Source organism: Colletes gigas, unplaced genomic scaffold (genome assembly GCF_013123115.1).
Source record: "Colletes gigas isolate AHSC1104 unplaced genomic scaffold, ASM1312311v1 Colletes_gigas_Sc00064, whole genome shotgun sequence".
NCBI classification, from domain to species: domain Eukaryota; kingdom Metazoa; phylum Arthropoda; class Insecta; order Hymenoptera; family Colletidae; genus Colletes; species Colletes gigas.
Window position 1 is genome coordinate 505,474 of NW_025106693.1, and position 24,561 is coordinate 530,034.

At 33.6% G+C, this 24,561-nt stretch overlaps 1 protein-coding gene across 1 annotated transcript in view; it reads right to left on the bottom strand.

The window, feature by feature from the left end:
* The window catches only part of LOC122403624 (sodium/hydrogen exchanger 9B2), a 221,689-nt gene that overhangs the window by 182,144 nt on the left and 14,984 nt on the right, over window positions 1–24,561 (bottom strand). The window lies entirely within an intron of this gene.

Below are 24,561 nucleotides of genomic sequence, written 5' to 3' on the forward strand. Positions count from 1 at the left end.
TAGACATACCCTTGAAATTTTGCGCATTTTCGAGAAAAAAATTCGAGTAAATACTGAAATTTGTTGGCGAAATTAAAAAATTTCAAATTATTCTAAAAAAATTATTCTTGGTTGCAGGGGTTAATTACAATCACTTTTTGTCATTAGACAAACCTTCGAATTCCTACGCATCTTCGAGAAAAAAATTCAGTACTGAAAATATAATGTCTAATCATAACTGTCTGTTACCCTGAAAATTGAAAACTTTCAAATCATTCTAAAAAAATTATTTTTGGTTGAGGGAGTGAGTTACAATAATTTTTGGTGAAGGGACACACCCCCGAAATCCTATCCACTTTCAAGAAAAAAATTCGTTAAAAGAAATATAATGTCTGATCGGGAAAGAATGATTCCCCTGAAATTTCATGTGTTTCAAATCGTTCTGGAAAAATTATTTTCATTTACAGAGGTCAATTACAATTATTTTTGACGAATACACATAGCCCCGAAATCCTACACACTTTCGAGAAAAAAATTCGAGAAAGTACTAAAATTTTTTGGCGAAATTAAAAAAATTTCAAATTATTCTAAAAAAATTATTCTTGTTTGCAAAGGTTAATTACAATCACTTTTGGTCATTAAACATACCTCCGAATTCCTACGCATTTTCGAGAAAAAAATTCATTACTGAAAATATAATGTCTAACCATAACTGAAAATTGAAAAGTTTCAAATCATTCTACAAAAATTATTTTTGGTTGTAGGGGGCAGTTACAATCATTTTTCGTGAATAGACATACCCTCGAAATCTTGCGCACTTTCGAGAAAAAAATTCGAGAATGTACTGAAATTTTTTGGCGAAATTAAAAAATTTCAAATTATTCTAAAAAAATTATTCCCGGTTGCAGGGGTTAATTACAATCACTTTTTGTCATTAGACATACATCCAAATTCCTATGCATTTTCGAGAAAAAAATTCATTACTGAAAATATGATGTCTAACCATACCTGAAAATTGAAAAGTTTCAAATCATTCTACAAAAATTATTTTTGGTTGTAGGGAGCAATTACAGTCATTTTTGGTGAATAGACATACCCTCGAAATCCTATTCACTTTCTAGAAAAAAAATCGAGAAGGTGTGAAATTTTTCGACGGGAAAAAAAAATTTCAAATCGTTTTGGAAAAATTATTTTCGGTTGCGGGGGTCAATTGCAATCATTTTTCGTGAATAGACATACCCCCGAAATTTTGCGCATTTTGGAGAAAAAAATTAAGTACGTGGGGAACTTTAAACGTTAATAACTTTTTAACGAAGCCTCAATCAACAAATTGGTATTCTTGATACTGTTTTAACTCAAAATAATAATCCTATAAACGAAACCGTATTTTCATAAATATATTAATTACGACATTTCAACAATGGTGAGATTTTGGGAGAAAAATGGTTAATAAAAATATTTAATGTAAATAAATAATTTCTTTATAATATATAAAGAAGTATACTTTATAGTAATATGTTTACACTAAATAAAGAAGGATATATTTCTCGACGACGAGAGTTTTTCCTTTTTACTCTTAACAAGTTCGATTAGTTCTGAGAGCTGAACGAGGGGAGAACTCGAAGGTGAAATTTGAAAGAAATTTCGATTCCGCAGAAATTCAAAGCGAAACAATAACACGTAGCGGGGCGAAATTGAATCGGAAAAGGGTCCGTTAGCAAAGGAAAATTACCGGAAAGAGTTATTAAGCGTTCGCAGAGAGCAATCTTCCTTCCGAATTCGATCGTTACGAAAGACTTTTCCGTGTTTCCTAACGTTTTCTCGTACTTTTCTTATTTCCCTCGGACAGGTACAACATCCGTGATTCGCGGAAACTTCATTATCGAGTGCAATCAGATTTCTTCGAAGGAAACTTCAAAACCATCGGGCGGAAACTTCGCCTGGAACGTTCTCGAGGGCAGTAAAAATAATCTGAAGGCCAGAGAAATTGGTAGACAGGGGGCGACGCGTCGGGAGAAGAGAGAATTATAAAGGAAAGGATCTAACGAGAACGACGACAGCCGGGAACCGATAGCTTCGAAAAGCTATCAGGCAACGATAGCTCGTGCGGGATTTAAGTCTGCCGACTATCGTGATTCTACGATTGGTCGAATCAAACTGCAACTCCGGGAAAGAGGTCCCTGGGTAAACGTTCGAGATTGTCAGCGGTTCGTACGACGCCCTGTTTCGTCGTACGTTTTTTGTATCGACAAGCATTCACTTTCCCGTCCACTTTACTGATATAACTTTTCTATGCGTGGCCCACATTCGACGCGCCAAAGACCAACGATAGAAATACCCGCGCCATTTTTCATCATTCCGACCATTCCACTCGCTTTTAAACGGATTTAGGGTTATGATTCGTAAAATGATTACGTGATTCGTAAATTGTACATTTCAGAACAGATAGAAATACTCGCGCCATTTTTCATCATTCCGACCATTCCACTCGCTTTTAAACGGTTTTAGCGTTATGATTCGTAAAATGATTACGTGATTCGTAAATTGAACATTTCAGAACAGATAGAAATACTCGCGCCATTTTTCATCATTCCGACCATTCCACTCGCTTTTAAACGGTTTTAGGGTTATGATTCGTAAAATGATTACGTGATTCGTAAATTGAACATTTCAGAACAGATAGAAATACTCGCGCCATTTTTCATCATTCCGACCATTCCACTCGCTTTTAAACGGTTTTAGGGTTATGATTCGTAAAATGATTACGTGATTCGTAAATTGTACATTTCAGAACAGATAGAAATACTCGCACCATTTTTCATCATTCCGACCATTCCACTCGCTTTTAAACGGTTTTAGGGTTATGATTCGTAAAATGATTACGTGATTCGTAAATTGAACATTTCAGAACAGATAGAAATACTCGCGCCATTTTTCATCATTCCGACCATTCCACTCGCTTTTAAACGGTTTTAGGGTTATGATTCGTAAAATGATTACGTGATTCGTAAATTGTACATTTCAGAACAGATAGAAATACTCGCGCCATTTTTCATCATTCCGACCATTCCACTCGCTTTTAAACGGTTTTAGGGTTATGATTCGTAAAATGATTACGTGATTCGTAAATTGAACATTTCAGAACAGATAGAAATACTCGCGCCATTTTTCATCATTCCGACCATTCCACTCGCTTTTAAACGGTTTTAGGGTTATGATTCGTAAAATGATTACGTGATTCGTAAATTGTACATTTCAGAACAGATAGAAATACTCGCGCCATTTTTCATCATTCCGACCATTCCACTCGCTTTTAAACGGTTTTAGGGTTATGATTCGTAGAATGATTACGTGATTCGTAAATTGAACATTTCAGAACAGATAGAAATACTCGCGCCATTTTTCATCATTCCGACCATTCCACTCGCTTTTAAACGGTTTTAGGGTTATGATTCGTAGAATGATTACGTGATTCGTAAATTGAACATTTCAGAACAGATAGAAATACTCGCGCCATTTTTCATCATTCCGACCATTCCACTCGCTTTTAAACGGTTTTAGGGTTATGATTCGTAAAATGATCACGTGATACGTAAATTGTACATTTCAGAAGAGTTAGCTATCGGGTAGCTTTTTAGTTTTCATTTCATTGGTTTAGTTTCAATGTCATTGTACATATAGTCAACTTATTATGTTTGTTAAGATATTATGTTGTACTGAAAGCAACAAGATTATGTTGAATAATAATAGTGCCACTGTCGACGTTCTAGTTGTATTCAAATAAAATTGGTAACAACATTGTGGATAATTATTGATTCACCATCGTGCAGTAATGATTCGTAAAATGATTACGTGATTCGTAAATTGAACATTTGTATCCTCCATACGTAATTTCGCCAGTTAGCTATCGGCTAGCTTTTTAGTTTTTATTTCATTGACTTTAGTTTCAATGTCATTGTACATATTGTCAATTTATTATGTTTGTTAAGATTTTATATTGTATTAATAGCAACAGGATTATGTTGAATAATAATAGTGCCACTGTCGACGTTCTAGATGTATTCAAATTAAATTGGCAACAGCATTGTAGATTATTATTGACCAATTATCACCATCGTACAGTAATGATTCGTAAAATGATTACGTGATTCGTAATTTGAACATTTATATCCTCCATACGTAATTTCGCCAGTTAGCTATCGGCTAGCTTTTTAGTTTTTATTTCATTGACTTTAGTTTCAATGTCATTGTACATATTGTCAACTTATTATGTTTGTTAAGATTTTATGTTGTACTAAAAGCAACAGGATTATGTTGAATAATAATAGTGCCACTGTCGACGTTCTAGTTGCATTCAAATAAAATTGGTAACAACATTGTGGATAATTACTGATTCACCATCGTACAGTAATGATTCGTAAAATGATCACATGATTCGTAAATTGAACATTTCTATCCTGTATACGTGATTTCGCCAGTCAGCTATCGGCTAGCTTTTTAGTTTTTATTTCATTGGTTTAGTTTCAATGTCATTGCACATATAATCAAGTTATTTGTTAAGATTTTATGTTGTACTAAAAGCAACAGGATTATGTTGAATAATAATAGTGCCACTGACGACGTTCTAGTTGCAATCAAATAAAATTGGTAACAACATTGTGGATCATTATTGATTCACCATCGTATAGTAATGATTCGTAAAATGATTACATGATTCGTAAATTGAACTCAACCTCCCAAGTAATCAAACTAAACTAATTTGAATTTCTTTTGTTTACCTCAATTGACCTAATAATTTTAATTTCTAATCCATAATTATTTTATACATAATAAATAGGAAACGTGTGGCTCAAAAATGTTTCTGATAAATATTATAGTTTCACAATTCATTTCACAACTCGTTTATAATTGAAAAAATTAGAAAACCGTGTTATCGTACTAATCATGTTACCTACAATTGAAAAAAAACAAACAACTCTAAATTATGAATTTACTGCTTGGTTATTACTAGACTGCGGATCTTCATGCAAATTCATATTTTTATTAATAAAATTGATGAAATTGGAGCTTTGTAGAGGGTTGACTCAACCCCTAGATATAATAATTCGTACCTTACTTGAAGTATTTCTTATATTCTTGCATATTAACTAAATTCTGTAGTTTTTTGAAAATTAAAATTTCCCATAAATGCGTAAACATCCGCAGTCTAGTTATTACTAAATCTAGTTTCGTAATGTATCACTGTGATTGCAAATAATAATTGTTTATAAAATATTTGTGTTCCAAAGTCAAATATCTGCTTCAACTAATTAAAGGAACCCGTAATCGTGTCAGCTTTCAATTTGCTGCATTCAAAACAATTTTGAGATAAACCGATCGACTCCGTGAAAGGTAATTCCTGTCCTTTGTAGATGAACTGACTTCAGTTTCCCCCGTTTTGTTATATCTTTCTGGGAAATGGGAAGATGCAAGGAATAACGAAGTGGAATTATCAAAGAGGTTTACAAGTTTTGTCTTTAAGCAGCAGTTTCCAAGCACAGTCACGGAAGAGACGCAGTAGAACTACGAAATGCTAAAGTAGAATTGTATTGTCACTTCGTTTTCGTTTAAATGTGATATTCTTAATAAAAAAAAACAATTGAAAGGTTTAGAACAGTGTTGATCTCGACAATACAATTTATGACACGAAGGTAGAAGAAGGGTGTTTTTGAGATTAGAAATTTTCATTTACGTTCAGCGTGTAATTAAATCATCAAACCATGTCGTAACGAGAGTAAGCGCAGTTTATACCTCCTATAACTGCAAAGTCGCTTATCTCGTCTTCAATGGCCCAAGATGTGTCATAAAGAACTTCTTAAGAACACCTGGAGGAATTTTCCAATGTCGACAAACTGCCACCAACCTCGTCAAACACTCTAAAGAACTGGAACATTCTAAGAACTGGAGGAGGGATACTTATTCTAACCCAAGTTCATCGATTGGTAATCGTCAATATTTAGTGAGGACCAATCAGTGAAGGTTAGAAGAATGTAAGGTGTTGGTGGTCAGTGGCGATGACACATCAGTCAAACAGATACAAATCGTCCATCGAAGAGACAAGTTCTCAAATCAAACGCACAAACCATAAAATATCATCGTGTTCACCGATGAGGACCATTTACATAACAATAAACACAGTAAAAATGGTGTCCAATCCAACCATTGCATATCGAAAAGGTGATGTTTGAGGAGTCTTTGAAGTCATGTATTACTTACTAGCATGCCCCCTCTCGGCTTCGCCCGACCTTGTGCAAAACCAATTTATGACCATACGATCGTCCTGACATATATATCCGCGATAATGCAATTCTCTCGCGAGAAAGCGCTCGAGAAGTTTCGCCACCTGGCGGTAACATCGCAGTACTGCTACGGGCGAGGTATCGCGCGGGCCGAATACGCGCATGCGCGCGCAAGTAGACTGTCGTATACAGGGGTCACGTGGTCTGCCAAACAGTCGTACACATGAAATCTTTGCATATAAATTACATGTTAATAACGCGCTTCTGAGGCATGCTACATAGCTTATGTCCGTCCTAGAGTATGCAGGTATAACGTGTCAAAATTTGAGGAAGATCGGTTCAATAGGTCTTGAGTTTTGCGCGAACATAAAAATCGGCTCTCTCTTTATATAATAGTATAGATTGCAACCCAAGCGCTTAACAGCAATTTGAATAAGTATTGCTGCCACAAAAATGATGACACTAACGTTCCCAATAAATCTTTTGGTTTGAAGCTACGGGGGGATTTGAAACTGCTATTATTAGCGCAGATTTTGTAAATATCAGAAAGTTTGACTTTCAGGTTTCTCAAGTGTACTGGAAGACCTTTGTTAAAAAGTTATTAACGTTTAAAGTTCCGCTCGTACTGAATTTTTTTCTCGAAATTGCGCAGGATTTCGGGGGTATGTCTACTCACCAAAAATGATTGTAATTGAACCCCGCAACCGAAAATAATTTTTCCAAAACGATTTGAAATTTATATTTTCGCCGAAAAATTTCAGAACCCCCGTCGATTTTTCTTAAAAATTCGACATTGATTTTTAGTAATTTTGTCTGACACCCTACGGAAAAGCTGTCTAATACTTTTTTGTAGCTACCCATGTGCTCGACTTCAGAAAAAAGTTTCATTGAAATATTTTCACTATTGTAGGAATTATGGCTGTCTGAAAATTAGACCATTTTTATGGGTGTTTTCTCACTTTACGGAGTTAAGGAGTAACTTTTCGAACGTTTTTGGATTTTCTACATATTCTTCGCCAAAATACGCGTGGTTTGCATTTTGAAACTTTAAAATCCGTCAATCCGTTCAGAAGTTATGAAATTTTAAAGATCCGCATGAAATTTCGGGGAACCATTTCAGGCCACAGATTATATTTTCGGTAAGGAATTTTTTTCTTGAAAGTGCGTAGGATTTTGGGGGTATGTGTATTCACCAAAAATGATTGTAATTGATCCCCGCAACCGAAAATAATTTTTCCAGAAAGATTTGAAATTTTTTTTGTGTCGATAGGCACCTACCCCTGTCGATTTTTTTAGAAATTCGTTTTTCATGTTTAATAAATTTGATTGGCGCTGGACAGGAAAGTTGTTTAATACTTTTTCGTAGGTATCCACGAACTCTAGTTTCCCCCCTAAATTTCAGTGAAATATATTCATTATGGCAGGAGTTATAGTTGTTTCAAAATTGGACCATTTTTATGGGATCTCTCTCATTTTGTGAACGCAACGAATAACTTTTCGAATATTTTTCGAATTTTTTAATATTCCCCGCTAAAGTACGCGCTGTTTGCATGTTGAAAAATTGAAATCCTCCAATCCGTTTAGCAGTTATGACATTTTAAAGATTCCCATGAAATTTCAGGGAATTAGGTATGAAGTTTCATTTATGGTCATTGTATGTTCGGTAATGAATTTTTTTCTCGGAAATGCGTAGGATTTTGGGGGTATGTGTAATGACCAAAAATGATTGCAATTTACCTCTGTAACTAAATATAATTTTTTTAGTATGATTTTAAATATTTTAATTTCGTCTAAAAATTTCAGTAGCTACTCGAATTTTTTTCTCGAAAGTGGGTAAGATTTAGGGGGTATGCCTATTCACCAAAAATGATTGTAATTGACCCCCGCAACCGAAAATAATTTTTCCAGAACGATTTGAAATTATTGAATTTAGTTGTTAATAACTTATTAATGAAGCCTCCATTAACAAATTGGTATTCTTGATTTTCGTCTTATTTTGGCCTCTAAAATCCCCCTTTAAAATTTTTTCCAAGGATGACCGAACACCCTGTATAGTAACTGAGGGGTCAGTCGAACGCTTGTGAGAGCGCTGTCCCTCTGGTGGCGAGCATGAGAGGCGACGCCACAAACTTAAATTCAAATTATTATTTCATCTTTCAAACGGACATTGTCAAAATCAATTTTTAATTGTTCAAAATCATTTGTCGTTGTTTGACATCGTCGAGTTTTGTATTGCACTTCACCAGGTATTAACCACACTATGAATATTTCTATGGAGATTTAAATTAGAAGCTTCCTTTTATTCGTGACATATTTACGTCTTCCACGTCGATGGAAAATAGAATTGTACAGTTTTAAACACTAAACATTGAAGAAAGTAGTATTGTTAATTGTGTCGATGTCGCTAACAACCATGTAGGTTGTTGATACGACGTTAAACCATTAAATAAAAAAAAATTGAATGAAGTATTGTTTGTATATAAACCTTTCTGTCCAAAATAGTTATCCTCGAGTAACGAGGACACTAGATTGAAAACTACTTTAACATTACAAGTATAAAAATTGTAATCCTAAATATTAAAATGTTTGAAAATGTTTCATGTAAACTGCCATCGAATTGGTACGTTGAAACTGTTCCATGCACGATAGATAATTTTCCCCCCAGAACTCCTGGATTTCTATGGTACTTTTCGTACGAAGAAACGATGGTAGTTACAAAGAATAATCAAGCGTTTAAATTATTCTTGGTGCAGTAAACACCAGCTGCGAGGAAAGAAAAATTGTCTGGCTGTATCGTTCTATGGAAATCGTTATTGTCCGTGGAAAAGTTTCCGCGCAAACCATAGCGCAAGTTGAATTTTGCTTCTGTAAACTTTCTCCCCGGGATATTTCGGCTTTTCCACGGAGAAAAGAAACGCACTCGAGAGATACGTCTCGGGAGATACGTCTATTTACGAAAGCAACGAGAAACGTACCCGGTAAGACGTAAAAGCAAAGAACGAAGGAACAGTTCGCGACGCGTCTCCATCGAATTTTCAATCAGGCCGATACCATTCGATTCGTTTCGACTTTCGAGACAAACACGACGAACTTCTTTGATCCCGCGAATAATGCAAATTAGCCGGCTTACTTCTGACGGGCCATTCAATTCCTTCTCTGGTGCTCACTGTGTCACCGCTGGCCAAGAAATAAACAAAAAAAAACTCTGTCTAGATGTCTCGTCTCATGAATATCGCATTCACGGGAATGGCCTTGGCACTCTTCAAACAGCTTCCACTCCATTTTCTAAACTGAATTATTTAAGTTCTATGCTTTCTCCTATGCTGCCCCTCGCCTACTCTCGCTACTATTTCTCCCATTATCATTTTAAGCGGGACTGTATTGCCGTGTTACGACAAATATTCGAGGCACTCGCGTACGCGTTCGCGAAAGTCGTTGAAAACACTTGTAAAATTCACGCCGATTCTCATCAATTTTGTTCGTGTTTGGGAAACGAACCACGCGTATTCCGCTGGCCAACTAGGGTTTTTTTCATTCCTCCATGTTGCCAGATGCCGGGGTGGGTACTATGTTGCAAAGGTCTTCGAGTTTCCCGCATCTGGCAAAGGACCCAGCACAGATCTTATTCGAAGCAGTTTGAAATGGTTTGAAACGGTACAGATTTAAAGTTGGCGACCACCTTCGCTTCAAATATTGCTAAATATTCTATATTAACAATGACGAGATTTCTGAATTATGGGAAACTACCATTTTTGCAGTTCGAAGTGGTTTTAAACGGTTTGAAGCAGTTTGAAACGGTTTGAAACGGTACAAATTTAAAGTTGGCGACCACCGTCGCTTCAAATATTGCTAAATATTCTATATTAACAATGATGAGATTTCTGAATTATGGGAAATTACCATTTTTGCAGTTCGAAGTGGTTTTAAACGGTTTGAAACGGTACAAATTTAAAATTGGCGACCACTGTCGCTTCAAATATTGTTAAATATTCTATATTAACAATTATGTGATTTCTGAATTATGGAAAATTATCATTTACGAAGTTTGAAACGGTTTGAAGCAGTTTGAAACGGTTTGAAACGGTACAGATTTAAAGTTGGCGATCACCTTCGCTTCAAATATTGCTAAATATTCTATATTAACAATGATAAGATTTCTGAATTATGGGAAATTACCATTTATGCAGTTCGAAGTGGTTTTAAACGGTTTGAAACGGTACAGATTTAAAATTGGCGACCACCGTCGCTTCAAATATTGTTAAATATTCTATATTAACAATGACGAGATTTCTGAATGATGGAGAATTATCATTTATGCAGTTTAAAGTAGTTTGAAGCGGTTTAAAACGGTTTGAAATGGTTTGAAATGGTTTGAAGCGATTTGTTTTTATTTGAAATCATTAAGATTTTGTAACATGAAAATTTGCTGATTAATGAAGTGATGAGAAAGTTTATTTTGAAAAAGACACAAATCCCATTGTGAGAGTTTCAAATGGATATGGAAAATATTGTTTAATAAACGTTATTTTTCAGCATTTTAGTTGTAATTAATCATTGTATGTATATTTTTTATGTCCAGTGTATTTAGAATATTGTTTAGTATTCTATATTAACGTTGATCTGATTTCTATATTATGAGGAATTATCATTTACGAAGTTTGAAACGGTTTGAAGCAGTTTGAAATGGTTTGAAACGGTACAGATTTAAAGTTGGCGACCACCGTCGCTTCAAATATTGCTAAATATTCTATATTAACAATGACGAGATTTCTGAATTATGGGAAATTACCATTTATGCAGTTCGAAGTGGTTTTAAACGGTTTGAAACGGTACAGATTTAAAATTGGCAACCACTGTCGCTTCAAATATTGTTAAATATTCTATATTAACAATGATGAGATTTCTGAATTATGGGAAATTACCATTTATGCAGTTCGAAGTAGTTTGAAGCGGTTTAAAACGGTTTTAAATGGTTTGAAATGGTTTGAAGCGATTTGTTTTTATTTGAAATCATTAAGATTTTGTAACATGAAAATTTGCTCATTAATGAAGTGATGAGAAAGTTTATTTTGAAAATGGCACAAGTCCCATTGTGAGAGTTTCAAATGGATATGGAAAATATTATGCAATAAAATATTATGAGATCCCAGCTTTTTTATATTGTTGCATAGTGTTATCAAAGTAGCAATTGAATTATCAATGCGCAATGAATTTGTTATAAACACAGAACAGCGCTGAGTATTGTGACTTGTTTCTACAGTTTTTAAAAATCGCTTCAAATCATTTCAAACAGCTTCAAACCATTTTAAACCGCTTCAAACGACTTTAAACTGCATAAATGGTAATTTTCAATAATTCAGAAATCACATCATTGTTAATATAGAATATTTAACAATATTTGAAGCGACGGTGGTCGCTAACTTTACATCTGTACCGTTTCAAACTATTTCAAACTGCTTTGAACCGTTTTAAACCGCTTCGAACTACTTTAAACTGCGTAAATGGTAATATCCCATAATTCAGAAATCTCATCATTGTTAATATAGAATATTTAACAATATTTAAAGCGACAGTGGTCGCTAATTTTAAATCTGTACCGTTTCAAACCATTTCAAACTACTTCAAACCGTTTTAAACCGCTTCAAACTACTTTAAACTTCATACATGGTAATTTTCCATCATTCAGATATCACATCATTGTTAATATAGAATATTTAACAATATTTGAAGAGACGGTGGTCGCCAACATTAAATCTGTACCGTTTCAAACCGTTTAAAACCACTTCGAACTGCATAAATGGCAATTTCCCATAATTCAGAAATCACATCATTGTTAATATGTAATATTTAACAATATTTGAAGCGACGGTGATCGTCAACTTCAAATCTGTACCGTTTCAAACCATTTCAAACTGCTTCAAACCGTTTCAAACCGCTTCAAACTACTTTAAACTGCATAAATGATAATTTTCCATCATTCAGAAATCACATCATTGTTAATATAGAATATTTAACAATATTTGAACCGATGGTGGTCGCCAACATTAAATCTGTACCGTTTCAAACCGTTTCAAACTCCTTCAAACCGGTTCAAACTTCGTAAATGATAATTCCTCATAATATAGAAATCAGATCAACGTTAATATAAAATACTAAACAACATTCTACATACAGTGGGTATAAAAAGTATTCGTACAGTGATTAATTACGACTAAAATGCTGAATAATAATGTTTATTAAACAATATTTTACATATCCATTTGAAACTCTCACAATGGGAATTACGCCACTTTCAAAATAAACTTTCTCATTGCTATATTGACCAGCAAATTTTCGTTACAAAAAAATTAAAACCTAAATAGATTTTCAGTAAAGAATTTTTTTCTCGAAAGTGCGTAGGGTTTCGGGGGTGTGTGTAATGACCAAAAATGATTGCAATTGACCCCTGCAATCGAAAATAATTTTTTTAGAACGATTTCACAAATTTTTTTCATACATTTTCATCTTAATTCATACAATTTTCAGAATATCGATATTAATTTACGAATTTTCTAGTTTCATATAAAAAGACTAATGTGTTAATATATTTTATATAAAAATAGAGAACTAATTCGATAAACTGTATTTGTAAATTAATATCAATATTCTGAAAATTACTTTAATTAAGATAAAAATGTATTAAATCACGCGTATTTAAATATACTCATGTGCTGTATTGTACATTCATTGTTCACCATACAATAAACCAAAGTAATTTTTCTGATCGTACCTCGAGTATCAACGCAGCCCTATCAAAATTTGTAACAGACAATGTGCATTGGTGTCAGTGCGTAATATACAATGCGAAATCTTTGCATGTTGTGGAGGCACTAATGTATCGACAGACTGTGAATCATTGGGCGACAAACTGTGAACCGATAAGACTAGGTCATTTGTGATCCGAACGAAAATTTCGGTCCAACGTGTAAACTAATAGCTGTTGGCGGAAAATTCGGATTGGACGACGGATCAAATGATGATGGAGAATCTGGTTGACGCCCGCTCCGGTCAAATTTCAACGTCCTAATTTATTAACGCGCGCGTACCATTCCACGTCGAATCGATCACATTCGTGATTTCGAAACGAGAAATTTTCATGATTTTCAAATACGTTATAGTTCGTAAAAAATTGTGATAAATCTCAAGGCATGATTCTTTTCTATTCTCCTAATTGTTTAAAGGAAGCTGATTTTTATAAAAACTTCGTTGATTAAATGATATAGCAATAAAGTGAAGCTTCTGTGTATTTTGTTTTTATTATCTAGATAATCAAAGAATTACACTGTAATGATATGGTTTATTGATAATTGATAATTATCGTATAAATGAAATGCAATTACACTGCAATTGAAGAAGAAATAATGGTAAATTGTAATCACAATGTAAAAGATAATCTATTATGCAAGCGTGAGAAATTGACTGGTGAGAGGAATGTGGGACTGATTGGTCACCCACTCTGTGAGGTGGGCGGGGCAACTGAAGTGCCGTCCCACTAGACACCTTCTCGCGAATGCACACTACATTCTTCCATACAGATCGAAATATCAAATGATTTAAGGAATTCCAAGCAAGAATAAGCATAAAATGTCTTCCCGCCTTTTTATATCGACGTTGTCTTGTCAATTTGAGCTCAACTTGTTAATATATGCAACGAATCCTGCAATTTTATCAAGAAGTGTTCATGAAATTCTACGATTAGATGGATGATCTTCCCATGGAAAGCAACGGAGAGAAATTTTCATGATTTTCAAATACGTTATAGTTCGTAAAAAATTGTGATAAATCTCAAGGCATGATTCTTTTTTGTTCTCCTAATTGTTTAAAGGAAGCTGATTTTTATAAAAAATTCCTTGATTAAATGATATCGCAATAAAGTGAAGCTTCTGTGTATTTTGTTTTTATTATCTGGATAATCGAAATAATTACACTGTAATGATATGGTTTATTGATAATTGATAATTATCGTATAATTGAAATGCAATTCCACTGCAATTGAAGAAGAAATAATGGTAAATGTAATCACAATGTAAAAGAAAATCTATTATGCAAACGTGAGAAATTGGCTCGTGAAAGGAATGTGAGACTGATTGGTCCCCCACTCTGTGAGGTGGGCGGGGCAACTGAAGTGCCGTCCCACTAGCCACCTTCTCGCGACTGCACACTACATTCTTCTCTACAGGTCGAAATATCCCACGATTCAAGGAATTCCAAACAAGAAGAAGCATAAAATGTCTTCCCACGTTTTTATATCGACGTTGTCTTGCCAATTTGGGCTCGACTTTGTAAAAAAATGCAACGAATCCTGCAATTTTATCAAGAAGTGTTCATGAAATTCTACGATTAGATGGATGATCTTCCAGTGGAAAGCAACGGAGAGAAATCTTGTGCAGGCTGTGCGGGGTTTGCTTTGATTTTCAAACGATTGACCGGTCCATTCTTCGCCAATGCGCCAGATGGTGTCACTCCTTCGCGAAATGGGTTCTCCGTGAGGTAAAGTGTCTATTTACTGTGTCACGTAAACTCCAAGAATCCAGTCACTCGCTGCCTCGGTCAATAACTTCCCAGAGCGACTCACTTCGAGTGATAAATTGTAAAGTCTAAAGAGTTCGTGAATTTAAAAGGAGGATCGACAGAGTCTGTGTATTTAAGAAAGTAGTATTGTAACAAGGATGTTGAGCATTTTAGTTACCGCGAAATAACTTTGATTAGTTCGTGGACTCCTAACGATCTTCGGTATCGAACGTTCAACGTCTGAATGGAGGACAATCTTCTTCGATAAGTTCGTTATTTCTCAATATAGCCCGATAATTAATAGGAAATGTAATGTAGACCACACGTTGATGAGGTGCCCTCGTCGAGACGAATTGCATGCTTCGAGCGTGCAGAAATTCACAGTGGCTCGCAAGCTGTTCAAACATGTATAGGATGCCCTTCGAAACTGGACCAAGCTTCGATTAATAACATTATGATAGGAGATACCAAGAAATTTCATCAGAAATAATTAAATGTTTTCTCCGTCTTTGGATCATTTTTAGCCATCTAAATGAAATTATATATTTTTTATATGCTCTTATATTCTGTATAAAAATGTACAGAAGTACATGGGTCGAAAAATAATTAGTTTAAAATATATATCTATACTATTATATAAAGAGAGAGCCGATCTTCCTCAAATTTTGACACGTTATTCGTGCATACTCTAGGACGGACATAGGCTATGTAGCATGCCTCAGAAGCGCGTTATTAACATGTAATTTATATGCAAAGATTTCATGTGTACGACTGTTTGGCAGACCACGTGACCCCTGTATACGACAGTCTACTTGCGCGCGCATGCGCGTATTCGGCCCGCGCGATACCTCGCCCGTAGCAGTACCGCGATGTTACCGCCAGGTGGCGAAGCTTCTCGAGCGCTTTCTCGCGAGAGAATTGCATCATCGCGGATATATATGTCAGGACGATCGTGTGGTCATAAATTGCTTTTGGACAAGATAGTTATACATAAAAGCACAATGGTCAGATCCAAGTTGAAAAATTGTTGTTTATATATACCTTGTAGCTTGATAATGAAAAAATATATAATTGTATTTTAAGAAATGTCGACGGAATAAAATATTTTCGTGTTCTAAACAAAATTTCGTTCTACCATCTGCTGTTTGAACAATATGGTTTGACACAGTTTAATTTGCAATGTAAATATATTTCTTGGTTTGTAAAGTACTGCATGACAATCTCATCGTACCTATTTTACTATAGATGAAAAATTTGAACTGCACGGGATTCCATTTCCATACAGAATCGTATCAATCTTCCTTGTTTGCACTGTGGATCGTTCGAGTACGCATGAAATTATTTTCCTTTTGTAACAGACTCCCAAGGAACGATTTGAATCCGCGAAAGGATGATTTCCCTTGTGGCCTATTGACACGATGACAGAGCAGTACGTTTCCCCGATACAATAGTTCAAACACACCGTGTACAACGTAATTTTTTACAGTTATTAATTACCACTTTTGTAACGCTTTTTAGTTTATGTAAACTAAAATCGAACATTATAGTAAATATTCATTTAGCATTGATATTTAGGTTCAAAAATAATTAATGGACAACACACCAATTAATAGAAGCTCATCTGTTATTTATTACGTGTTCCACCATTAATTACATTTACAACTGCAAATTTAAAACATAATGTGTATATAGTTATTGATAACCAAATACTTTTGAGCGATTGTGTGACTATGGAATTACCTTTTATGTAAAGTAAAATCGAACATTGTAGTAAATATTAATTTAGTAAACATTCATTATAGTAATTATTCATTTTTATTATAGTAAATATTCATTTTATATTAGTCAATTTCATTAATTGATATTTAGGTTCAAAAACAATTTATACAGAAACTAAAATGCAACATAATAGCAAATATTTGTTTGTTAGTGATATTTAATTTGAGAAATAATTAATGGACAACTCCGTATTTATCGAAGTTTCTCTGTTGCGTATTACGTGTTCTACCATTAATTAAATTTGCAACTACAAATTCGAAGCATTGTACAGGGACTTCGGCCACCCCTGGAAAAATTTTAATGTGAGATTCTGGGAGCCAAAATAAAACGAAAATCAAGAACACCAATTTGTTGGTCGATGCTTCGTTAAAAAGATATTAACAATTAAATTCAAAAATTTCGAATCGCTCTAGAAAAATTATTTTTGGTTATAGGGGTCAATTGCAATCATTTTTGATCATTACACATATCCCCGAAATCCTAAGCACTTTCGAGAAAAAAATTCTTTACTGAAAATCTAATTAGGTGCCTAAATTCGACGAAAAAGAAAAATTTCAAATCGTTCTAAAAAAATTATTTTCGGTTGCGGGGGTCAATTACAATCATTTTTGGTGAATAGGCATACCTCCGAAATCCTATCTATTTCCGAGAAAAAAAATCGGGTAGGTGCTGAAATTTTTCGGTGAAAAAACAATTTTTCAAACTGTTCTAAAAAAATTATTTCCCATTGCAGGGGTCAATTGCAATCATTTTTGGTCATTTCACAAACCCCCGAAATCCTATGCACTTTCGAGAAAAAAATTCTTTACTGAAAATCTAATTTGAGGTTAGAAATGCTTTCCCGAAATTTCATATGAATCTTTAAAACGTCATAACTTCTGAACGGATTGGAGGATTTTAATGTTTCAAAATGCAAACAACGCGTATTCTGGTATAGAATATGTAGAAATTTTAAAAATTTCCGAGAAGTTGTTCCTTAACCCCGTAAAGTGTGAAAACCCCCATAGAAATGGTCCAATATTCAAACGACCATAACTCCTACAATAGACAATGAATTTCATTGAAATTTAGTATGGAACTAGAGCTTATGGGTACTTACAAAAAAGTATTAGACAACATTTCCGTATAGCGTCAAACAAATTGATTAGAAATGAAAAATGAATTTTAAAGAAAAATCGACAGGAGTGTGCCTAAATTTTTCGACGGAAAAGAAAAATTTAAAATCGTTCTGGAAAAATTATTTTCGGTTACGGGGATTAATTGCAATTATTTTTGGTGAATAGACATACCCCCGAAATCCTGCGCATTTTCGAGAAAAAAATTCAGTATTGGTGGAACTTTAAACGTTAATAACTTTTTAACGAAACCTCCATCAACAAATTGGTATTCTTGATTTTCGTCTTATTTTGGTCTCTAGAATCTCTCATTAAAATATTCAAAAAGAATGTTACAGCAAATATATTTAAGAGTCGAAATGTTTATAGTGAATAACCTATGCTTATCTATAATATATTTTTTTTTAATATTTGTGATAATTATTTTCTGCATGAACTTGATGTTTCACTGTTATGGGGGATAGAAATTTAATCGTAGGTGTAACCTTATTGTAGGTAACATTATTGATTGACAAATGATTGCCCCATTTTTTGTACGAAATTGAACTTTCTATTTCAAATGCTCGCCAATCATACAAAAATTAATGTTTCAAAAATCTCCTACGTATTTCTCCAGCTGTACTCATGTAGATTAAGAGAAAATTTTTGGTTTTTTTCCAGATATAAATTTGGCTTCAAGCCAAATTAAATGGCTTCAGCATCGTCATTTTGCACTATTTTTGAATAAATTTTTCTTTTTTAACACTTAAAAACATGGTTAATAACATTCTTGAACATTATCATCCTCTTATTTTTCCATCCATTTAAAAAAAAATCGCAAAAAACGCTTTATTTCAGGTTTCTACATTGGTCTTCCCCCTTAATATATCTCTCGTGATTAATACCTTCCAAGGTGGCAGACATTGCTTGCCTTGCACAAAAGCCTTTATCCACTGTCTTTTCCCAATTTTTTTACCAAAACGTTTCTTTGAAATCTAGTACAAAAACAAATAGAAATCAATGAGACCATAGTAATTAATCGTAAGTACATTTTTATTTTGTCGATTCTCCATTAACAACGACGAAAGTAATTTACGTATTACAGTATTTCATTATGTTGTTTTATTGATACAGCAAATATTATTTAATAACGTTTCAACAAGGATGTATTCTCCACGGTGTTCATTAAATATATAATGAAAATATTTATCATTTGCAAAACATTATTCGTTACGAATACTATTTAATTGAAATTCATATAAATTAGATTCCTTATAAATATTTGTGTTTTATTCTTTTCTCGGTTTATAACGAATTTAATTTAAATTTATGAAATATAATTTGCACTTTTATATTTTACTAGCATGCCCCTGAAAATTAGAAGAATGTAAGGTGTTGGTGGTCAGTGGCGACGACATATCCAGTCAAACAAACAGATACAAATCGTCCATCGAAGAGACAAGTTCTCAAATCAAACGCACAAACCATAAAATATCATCGTGTTCACCGATGTGGACCATTTACATAACAATAAACACAGTTAAAACGGTGTCCAATCCAACCATTACATATCGAAACGACGATGTTTGAGGACTGTTTGAAGCCATGTATTACTTACTAGCATGCCCCGTCTCTGCTTCGCCCGACCTTATGCAAAATCAATTTATGAACATACGATCGTCCTGACATATATATCCGCGATAATGCAATTCTCTCGCGAGAAAGCGCTCGAGAAGCTTAGCCACCTGGCGGTAACATCGCAGTACTGCTACGGGCGAGGTATCGCGCGGGCCGAATACGCGCATGCGCGCGCAAGTAGACTGTCGTATACAGGGGTCACGTGGTCTGCCAAACGGTCGTACACATGAAATCTTTGCATATAAATTACATGTTAATAACGCGCTTCTGAGGCATGCTACATAGCTTATGTCCGTCCTAGAGTATGCAAGAATAACGTGTCAAAATTTGAGGAAGATCGGTTCAATAAGTCTTGAGTTTTGCGCGAACATAAAAATCGGCTCTCTCTTTATATAATAGTATAGATATAGATGTATTTATTTTATCGGATTATACTGTTTATCGAGTCGTGTGCTAACCAGTGGTTACGGGCTGTTATGGTCAGACGTTTGCAATACAGAATTAACCGTTCGTGGAAAATTCGTCGTACCGTTCGAAAATTTGATCGATACGTCGCGTCGGTTAGAGAATAACAATTGTTACTGACAGGCTCATTCAACACCCACGCTTTATGAATAAAGGGTATCATCTGAATGTCTACCCACATCACCCCAACACCAGATTTATTCGACATGTTTTATATAAGGATGTTTCAAAATTGCATGACTGACATTAAGAATTGACATTTGTCTCTATGTAACAAGGGGAGGTCACCACCTGTCAACTTGGGATTTGAACAAAATTTGGGAGAGTTGTAGGGCCCGATGTCCAAATGTAATCGGTAAAATACTAGACGTTTATGGCGAATTTTTGGAAAAAATGACTTTAGAGTTTAAAATTTCGAAGTTGTCGGATCGAATTCGTTTTTTTTTAAATTTCAGGTCTCGACGAGAGGAACTGACACAAAGTCAGGGAAATTGCAATCTGGTATCTATCAATTATTTTAGAAAAATGTATTTTATTTATTTGTAACAGCCAACTATTTTCATAATATTACAAATTAAAATTGAAAATAAATAAAAATTAAAAATAATAAGCGAAGAAAAGAAAAAAAAATTGTACTATTCTGAGGACACGAACCCCAGTTTTCCGGGCTGAATTCTTCGACTTTAACTCCACGTTTACCACGACTGTTAAAAATACCTTGAAACTACACAATATATACGTATCTATCCTGTTGCAAATAACTCAAATTTTTGGCTAAACTATTGATGATACGGCAAAAATGTATTGGACGGTTGTGTCAAGAATACCAACTTGTTAATGGAGGCTTCGTTAAAAAGTTATTAACGTTTAAAGTTCCGCCCGTAGTGAATTTTTTTCGCGAAAATGCGCAAGATTTCGGGGGTATGTCTATTCACCAAAAATGATTGTAATTGACTCCCGCAACCGAAAATAATTTTTCCAAAACGATTTGAAATTTTTCTTTTTCGTCGAAAAAAGGCACACAATTAGATTTTCGGTCAAGAATTTTTTCCTCGAAAGTGCGTAGGATTTCGGGGGTATGTGTATTCACCAAAAATGATTGCAATTGACCCCCGCAACCGAAAATAATTTTTCCAAAACGATTTGATATTTTTGAATTTAATTTTTTAATAACTTTTTAACGAAGCCTCAGTCAAGAAATTGGTATTCTTGATATTCGTCTTATTTTGTCCTCTAAAATCCCCCATTAAAATTTTTAATTACTGCATCGATTTAAAAAATGCTGTGATGTAAATGGTCGTTATATTGAACCATATCTGTAAATAAACACTAATGTCAGTAAGACTTTTAGAATTATTTAAGTTGAAATATTTCTTAAACTACTTGCTTTTAGACAAACATAGGTTAATACTTTTTTATAAAGAATGCCTAGTTGTATCGTTTGATGCATAAAAGTACTTCATACCATTTAAAAAAAACAAAGTTGACCTTCATATATCCTTGACGCGTCCGCCTACGAAAAAATTAATAACACAAGAATATTCTCCACTCGATACCATTTAAGTTCCCTATAAAACATTTTTCGCTACGCGTCAGAATACCGAGGAAATCAAGATGTCAAAACCGGCTGAGACACCCTGTGTATGTATATATCCTGTTGCAAAAAACTTAAATTTTTGGCTGAACTATTGATGATACGGCAAAAATGTATTGGACTTTTGTGTTCCTCTCGTCGAGACCTGAAATTTAAAAAAAAACAAATTCGATCCCACAACTTCGAAATTTTAAACTTTGAAGTCATTTTTTTCAAAAATTGGCCATAAATCTAGTATTTGACAGATTACATTTGGACATCAGCCCCTACAATCTGCCAAATTAGGTTCAAATCCCAGATTTACAGGTCGTGACCTCCCCTTGTACGCACATTTCCTTCGTTTCTATATTCAAAAGAAAATTCATTTCTGATTGCATACATAACCTATTCACCAATTTATAAAACCGTATACGATTTAAATAAATTCGATTTTAACACATTGACTGCCACGTCACCCACATATGGGTGATAGGATTCACCACAACCATACTAGAAAAATTACTTCTCAAGTTAAGACATTGAAGACATAAATTTGGATAGAATTTGTGAATTTTAATAAGGTTACAAAAATAAGTACTGAAACAAATTTTAGGTTATGTAGCTTACGATCTTAACACTTTGACTACCACGTCACCCACATATGGGTCATAGGATTTACCACAACCATACTACAAAAATTATTTCTCAAGTTAAGACTTTGAGGGGAATAAATTTGAATAGAATTTGTGAATTTTAATAAGGTTACAAAAATAAGTACTGAAACAAATTTTAGGTTATGTAGCTTACAATGGTCTGAAATCAGAATTTTACTTGTGCAGAATATTATACAGTTTTGATCTGGCAGTGAACGTGTTAAACAGTCTGTATTTGCCATATTCAACGTAATTGTAAATTGGAAACCTATAAATATGAAATTAAATTTATAGTTACGAATGTTGGAAGTGATGGGGATAGAATGATAGTAAGGTAAATTCGATATGAACTAAATAATATGAGTGCAAGAGTTGTCCAAGAAAAAAGGATTGTATATATAGCAACCGAGGGGTCGATCGAGCGCTTGTGAGAGCGCAAGCCCTCTGGTGGCGAGTATGGGAGGCGACGCCACAAAGACATGGAGTTATTTGACTTGATTCCATCTCACAACGCGTAGCTGATTAATCAATTTCTGTTAAAGTAAGTACCTAGTAGTTATCGACGACTAGTTGTAATTTTAACACTTTGACTGCCACGTCACCCACATATGGGTCACAGAATTCACCACAACCATACTAGAAAAATTACTTCTCAAGTTAAGACTTTGAAGACAATAAATTTGGATAGAATTTGTGAATTTTAATAAGGTTACAAAAATAAGTACTGAAACAAATTTTAGGTTATGTAGCTCACGATGGTCTAAAATCGAAATTGTACTTTTCAGGAATATTACACGGTATTGTTCTGGCAGTGAACGTGTTAAATCTACAAACTCTGATTATTTTCCTAATCTCCCACTGCTTCCCGTGGTTTTACCGGTTAGAAATTTCGGTTTTCTTTACGAAAGCAGTCCCCTGGACATTCACATAATAGCTAGGTACACTGCTGGTGTACAGTAAATTTTATCGATAAAGATCTAGTTAAATCCAACCGCTACGGTAATCTTCCGCAATTACGAAACGTTGTTCGAACTTTAATCCAATCTAATTCGAGGAAAATTAACAGAGATCCTTTGAATTTGAAATCTTTCTCCTTGAAACTGCGTGAGAACACAATCGTGTTGCTGGCTGGTTTAAATTAAACAATTATAGTATATTCATTTTATACCGTAGCTTATTATTAATTATACTTATGTTACGAATGAATTTTTCAATCTGCTTACTTAATTAAGTTTATTTGTAAATCTATTATATTTTCTGTTTCTTAAATTTGTTTTAATGATCGTGAAAATACAAACAGGAAAATCTATTATGTTTTGTTGGACAAAATGAAGGAAAGTTTAAAAATCCTGGGAGAAGAATGTTTCTTCTTTGGTGTTGGTAATGTTTCGTTTATGAAATTATTCGAGACAAACAAATTTTAATTCATTTGACTAACGATGCTGAAAATTGTACACGACGAACGTACAGTGAAAAGAAAATATATTTCAAATACGAATTAAAGCTTCTTTAATTGCTGTAGAATTTTGATAATAACGATATTATCAAGAGAAATTCTCCAAAAACTTAACGCAATGCTTCTACGACTATATTTTAAAGAAGTCATATTTAAATTAGAATTATTTGTCCTGCTTATAATTTGTTTCAGAAACTTATATTTATGTTTCAAATTTTGCCACTAATTTTGTAGATGTGTCTATAAAAATTTCTAAATCCTCAGGGGAATCAGGAACATTTGTACTCAAAAATGGAAAGAAACATTTAATTTTTTTACTTCGTACAGACTGATGATTAAAATTGTATGTTTAATATATTTTTGAAATATTTAGTATCATGATTGTATTTATTTTCTCCATTTGCAGAATTAAAATAAAAGATAATGTCATGAAAGAAGTTATGTAACATAAATAGAGAAATATTAGCCTTTTTAAGAGAAATGCTGTTTTCAAATTGGGCAAAAGTCTAACCTCAGTTAGAAAAATTAGAGCTAAATTCTAACCTCAGTTAGAAAAATTAAAGCTAAATTCTTATTTCAATCTTTGGACAGTGGAATATTTACACTCAAAAAATGAAAAGAAACATTTAATACTTTTACTTCTTATATACTGCCAACCTAAATTATACGTCAAATACATTTTTGAAATATTTATTATCATAATTGAAATTACTTTCCCCATTTACAGAATTAAGATACATAAGAGATACAATTATAAAAGAAGTTTTATAACATAAACAAATAAATGATAGCCTTCTTCAGAAAAATGCTGTTTTCAAATTGGACAAAAGAGTAACCTCAGTTAGAAAAATTAGAGCTAAATTCTAACCTCAATTAGAAAAATTAAAGCTAAATTCTTGTTTCAATCTTTGGACAGTGGAATATTTGCACTCAAAAAATGGGAAGAGACATTTAATTCTTTTACTTCCTATACACTGCCAACCTAAATTATACGTCAAATACATTATTGAAATATTTATTATCGTAATTGAAATTATTTTCTCCATTTACAGAATTAAGATACATAAAAGATACAATTATAAAAGAAGTTTTATAA